Here is a 6366-nt window from a genome sequence, read left to right on the forward strand (position 1 = left end):
AGTGAGTTCATACCCCTTTAATCAACCTTTGAAATGATTTTAAATTTTTTAAATACTTTATGGGGGGAATACAAGTCAAACACTTATAGTTATTGCTTCAATCACATGTGATTGCATTTAATCACATGTGATTAATAACTAGGAAACCAATGATTTTACCACTGTTCAAACTGTTTATCAAACTGCTTTACTTTGAAATGTTTTACAAACTCTTTTACTTTCCAAACTTATTTATAAACTGTGATTCAACATATATTCCTTATACTTAAACTGTTTTATCAACTTATGCCTTAAAATTGTTTTATAGATTGACATCAAGTCGATCTTTTCTTGAAATAATATTTATGTTTCAAATGTCTTATGAAAACTTATTTATGCCTTTATATTATCAATTGCATGCCCATATATGTATAGATGTATAAATAATGTTTAAAGGGCTTAGGAAGGCCATCCGCCCTATTTCCTTTTTCTCGATTTGGATGTGGTCTGGTGGGATTTCGGATGACCATCCGAAGGTCATTTCAATATTAATTATATATCAAATATACATATATAGACATAAAAGTACTTCCATATTCATACGTACTAGACACATCATTAGTTAGTTACCATCGGGGTAACACAGGATCATACATATACAGCTATACTAGAAACATGTACATATACAACTATACTAGAAACATGAACATATACAGCTATACTAGAAACATGAACATATACATCTATACTAGAAGGAGAACATATACAATTATACTAGAACGAGAAACATTACATATACATGAATACGTTAACAATTGTGATCCACTGTGTCGGAGCATGCCTTAAATGTCATGGCCCGAGTTGTAGCCAGAATTCTCTTGGAGGGAGAGCGTGAGTTTGCGTATAGATCTATACTGGATTGACTATCCTACACCTTGCTGCTAGCTACAGCCGGACCTGCAGGTCTGCGGGTGCCAAACGTCATTTCGTTATTACGACCATTCATTATGTCGTTGTTACCAGTCGATAGCATGGTGCAATTTATCACATTTTACCTTAATATAAATCCGGTTTAAGGTAGTTAGTACAACAGTAGTTCCTATTATACAAAACTACAGTACTACAATGATTTACCCATTACATATTTTAGTGACAACCTCACTTAAGCATTAATGTACAAACTATATTTTATTAAATGATAGTTACACTTGGGTGATTACACACTTTTACAACAATCGAGTATACAAAACAGTTAAGCCTTGGTAGAAGGTTACTTTAATAGAAAATATAGGATTTTCTGAGAGATTCAAACTTTTACAAATACTTTCAAACACTTACTTACATTTTTACAAACTTATACATTGAGACAGGTTCAAACGTTTTTGATAACAAACATTGACACTAAAATACTTATGAACTCACCAGCTTAATGCTGATAAACTCTTTCAAAATAACTTGTATTCTCAGGTCATCAGTAGACAGGTACCGAGGCCAGATTTTGAGAAGATGGAGCGTATTCACGACTCATCTCATATTATTTTGTTTTACATTATTTTGGTGTCTATAACTGTACAGAACACACTTGTATTAAAATTATATATTTAATGCAATGGATGATGTTGTTTGCTTATTTACATTTACTGTGTTGTGATACTTTACATGACGTCCTCCGCCCCAGAACGTTTCCGCCGTTCTTGGTTTTGAGGTGTGACAACAATGAACACAATCAGAACTGGTAACAGTTAGCACACTCAGAATTGGTAATAGCACACACACACATTCAGGAAAACTTAGGGTTTTCCTATGGATAATAATGAACATAATCGGAATCAGTAATAGTTAGCTCACACGGAATCAGTAATAGCTCACACTTTCACACATAGGAAAATATAGGATTTTCCTGAGTAACAGTAGTTTGTAACCAGAAAAGTGTAATAAGTTAAATAACTATACTTTACAAAATCATTTGAACAATCATGTTTTTATTGTACATCTTTTACATTACAATTTGGATTTGGTATCTAACTCTTAAGAAAATATGGGATTTTCTTGGTTAACCACTTTTTCAGGAAACTAAAGGAACTCGTTCTTTTCATAAAACAAACCGCTTATGAACTCACCAGCTTTATGCTGATTTTCAAACCGCTTGTATTCTCAGGTCCGCTTTAGACAGGTACCCGACGATCTCCTTTGGTGAAGAGGGAATGCATAGAAGATTCGTCTTTCTTTTGTTTAAACTATGTATCTATGAAACTTGTACTACTTTACTTTTCAACTAATGTAATGAAATCTATGTAATGTAATGTTTTGTATTTTACTTTGCTTACTATGTACATCGGTTACGAGGTAGTGTTATTGTGCCCTTAATGCTATCCTAAGGCTTGGACTTGATCATTTGATGCCCGATCATGACTTGTAAGACCTCAAAACACAATTTGGCACTTAGTACCATGGGGAAATGGTCATGGGCCGTAAACTCCATAAAGGGGTGGTTCATGGGCTATAAACTCCAATACCATGTCATACAGCCCTTAGGTGCAACCCCTTGATACCTGTAGCACTTGAATCAAAGTGTTTCTATGACCTAGGGTGTCTTAACTTGATTAATTAGTTATTAATTAACTAATTAGATACATATATGTTTGATTATATGTTAACTAGGATCATCGTGTGTACAAGTCCTCACTTGACATTTAGCATCCTACATCGTTTAGTTCATCTAAACCACCATCTACAGGTGAGTTCATACCCCTTAATCAATGTTTTGAATGATTTTAAATGCTTTAATGGGGGGGGGGGGGATACAAGTAGAAAACAATATGTTATAGAATCAATCACATGTGATTTATAACTGTGTTTTCAACCAACTGATCTCACATACTTCAAAATGTGATACATGAAATGGTTTTCTGTCTTAAAATATTTTGTTATCAAATGAATTACTTTTGAAATGTTTTATTAAATGACATCAAGTCATTGTTATTTATTGTTCAAAACTCTTAAATGTTTTACAAAACCTCTTTCATGTCCTTGATCCATACATAGTTAAGGAGGATGGGGGCCAACCTCTTTCATGACCCATGGCCCCAGTGTGTCACTTGGTTAGCATTTCTAGAAAAAATGGAGACGGAGAGTCAGGCTAGTTTTTCGATAGGGAAAGAGACAGGGGAGTTGGTTGTAATGGAGACAATTCGGATGGACGATATGGATTTATTCGAGATGGTTAACCACTTTTTTAACCGTGAGAGGGAGGTCATTCAGAACCCGCTGGCTCCAGAACGGGGGGCGGCTCCAGAGGCGCTGCCGCAGGCGCCAGCACCGACTGAAGTTGCCCACCCCGCTCCCGATCAAAAAGAGCGTGCGGGACTTCGAAGGGACATTCAAACTTGAATTCGTGAGCAACTGCACGAACATTGTGAAAAGGGGGAAGGGCGGCTGTCCGTGCACTTTCCGGAAATGACGGAAATCTTGTCCAGTGCCGCGAAGGCGATAATGTCTTACGATCTGGAGATCTCCGCGGAGACGGATACGGAAACCGCCCGCAGATGGGTAGAGAATATAAGGGGGACCCTAATCTCCTAAAACCAGTCATTAGGGAATACCGACCAAATGAGTCTGTCTGCCGCTTGATTTCATAACAGAGTCGTTATTCCCGGCTGGCATAGAAGTCTCTCGCGCGGGCGAACGAGATGCATTTCTGGTACTGGTGGTATTGGACAAGAAAAAAGGGAATAATTTCTTTCTTCTTTCTGCCTTTCTTTCCCATGACGACTAGGAACGGGCAAATCAAAAATTTCACTTCGAATTTCGGACCTCAACATCCTGCTGCTCATGGTGTTTAACGATTAGTATTGGAAATGAACGGAGAAGTGGTGGAACGTGCGGAACCACATATTGGATCACTCCAGTGCGGCACGAAGCCGCTGATGCCGAGTCGGCTCCTATGCCGCTAGCTATGCCCTGCTTGGTCCCCCGGCACGGTGGAGGTTCCGTAGCGCGTCATGAGCACCGGGCTAAGGGGCGGTTGAGCAACTCAAGCGAACCGCCCTACCTTACTACAACATAAGGACATAAGGGAGAAGGTTGTGAAGGTGGCCTCGTTATCCACACCTCCGGTCGGATGAATGGAGGACCGACCGACCCGGGTTTTCACGAGCGTTGGCGGGTTCTGGAGTGCCTGTCAAGGGCGCTAGCGCATACCCCGGGGTGATCATCACCACCTGCACCTCAAATCTCGGCACAGTGGAACGTGTAACTCGCCTGCTGTTCCATTCAACTACATTTGTTCCTGTAATCCATAGCATAACAGAACGCAGCAGCGAGGGGCAACTCGCCCATATAGCCAGCGGGGAGGATGGCACTACTGGCAAAGACCGTCTGGCGAAAACGCCGCAGGCGCGAAGCGTGGTAGGCCTGCGCCGGGGGAGCATAGGGAGGAAAGGGAGCCCGGACGGTGGAAGAGCCAGGGGAGGCCGGGTCATTTGACGGAAATGGAAGGCTTTGGACTATGAACCTCTTAAAGAAGGCCCTATGGAGTAAAGGGAAGTGCATGAATTCTTGGAAAAAGAGGGAGCGAGCCTATATAAAAAATGGAATCAAGCAAATTCAATGAATAGATAGAGTCAACGGTACGACAGACAGCGCTGCCTACACGTGAATTTGCTTCCGAAGTCGAGCGGTCTCAATTTCACTACAGGATTTTAGAATGAATGCTGGGCTGGGCCACCTCGAATGGCGTGAGCCGCATGCGGGGAGACCCGCACGTACGGTTTTTAGAGGGATCTGGTCGAAAGACCGGCCGGCGCCCACCCGACTAGAGGGACTGAGAAATTAATAGAGTACAAAACTTATCTTCAAGCTTTACCTTATTCTGATCGTTCAGAGGGCGATCGCGGGGTCACTGAATGAAGTCCTCCGTTTCTTTCGGAGGTGCTGACCCGCAGCGAGGCAGAGATGACTAAGTGACATATTGAATATGGCGACGACAACAGCATGTCGTAGAAGGAGATAAAAAGTGGAGCCAACGACCCACTAAGACTAACGTATCTACAACTACATCCCCGAGCGGCAGTCAAACGGGGGCGTGAATGCGAGCGAGATGCCAGCGGAATGATCGGCCGGACAGAGGCTAGGGCTCCTTCCTTCCCACCGCGTCCTTCCTTGTGTGTCGGAGATATAAAGCGAGTGCACCGGAAAAGAACGGGAACTAGGTCGATCTATTCTATGTCGAAGCATCTGAAGCATAAGTGCACACTCACACGATCTTTCCCGACAGATAGGAGCATTCGGTGGAACCGGTGAACTACACTTGCTTCTGGATAGATGTGTGGGACAGAGGGTTCGTGGTACCTGCTGCCCACCCTTCCTCCTCTACTTTGAGAACCGTGTGAACGGAGAGTGGGCAGAAGGGAAGGAGGTCCTCATACGGAGTCGCACACTTACTTGAGCAGTGCGGGAGACTGGGGAATGGGTCGAGTAAAGTCCCCTGGGGTCGGAAAAATCACAGAGACGTACTGATACGATAGGGATTTGATTAGTTTATGTCGAGATATTGATTCCTACGACCAGGTGGAGTGGCACAAGATCTGCCTCTTGGCTTATGTCGAGATATTGATTCCAACACACAAACATTTGCTTCTCGTATCGACGAATTAGAAGAGATGTCAACCGGCAACCGTATCTGGAAACAACGATTAGTGGATATTGGTACTGTCACTGCACAGCAAGCAAAGGATTGGGGATTCAGTGGTGTAATGTTAAGAGATCGTGCGACATGAAGACATTGATAGCAATATGGGGGAAGTTCCCATCAGGCAACAACGGTTCTGCCTGACCCTACTTAAGCATGCATATTATGTCAGTGAAGACTTGGTGTGAAGCCTTGGAGCTTACGTTAGAAGAGCAAAAGGCCGGGGGCTAGGGTGAGCTGAGGGGGGACAACGTAAGTGAGCGAATATGTGTAAGCCCAGTCAAACATAACTGTTCTAGGCGGGGTGGGCCGCCCACCTTCGAATGGTGTTGGTCCTACGGACTGTGAACAGATTCGCCTCTGGCCTCTGGGCATGTCGGAACCGCATGAGTTCACCGGGGTGGAGCACGGTCCGCCAAAATCGGCATAGGTTAGGTGCTATTGATGGAACATGGTAAGCCTATCTTTCTCCATATGGAAGTGCTGCGGGCACATAGAGATGTGGGTAGAGGAAGCCTCAAAAAGCGAAGGCCGAGCTGTAGGTCACGTGACCTGCACCGAGTTGGTGGCTGACTGGGCTTTTGATTTGATCAAAGCAGAGAAGCTCGCCTTCTTGTTATCCAAAAGCAAAAGTAGGTCGAATCGGTCGGGCCCCTGCCCCGGAACGCCGAATGAAATAGGTGGCCGGGTTCTTTTTC

The 6366-nt window shown here is 43.2% G+C and overlaps 1 pseudogene; it reads right to left on the reverse strand.

Moving 5' to 3' along the window:
• Positions 1–4799: 4799 nt before the first annotated feature.
• LOC145056604 (uncharacterized) lies at positions 4800–5399 on the reverse strand (annotated as a pseudogene).
• Between the last annotated feature and the right edge of the window lie 967 nt (positions 5400–6366).

The sequence above is a fragment of the Lactuca serriola genome, chromosome 6 (assembly GCF_051521515.1).
Source record: "Lactuca serriola cultivar US96UC23 chromosome 6, Lser_US96UC23_V15, whole genome shotgun sequence".
In the NCBI taxonomy this organism is placed as follows: Eukaryota; Viridiplantae; Streptophyta; class Magnoliopsida; order Asterales; family Asteraceae; genus Lactuca; species Lactuca serriola.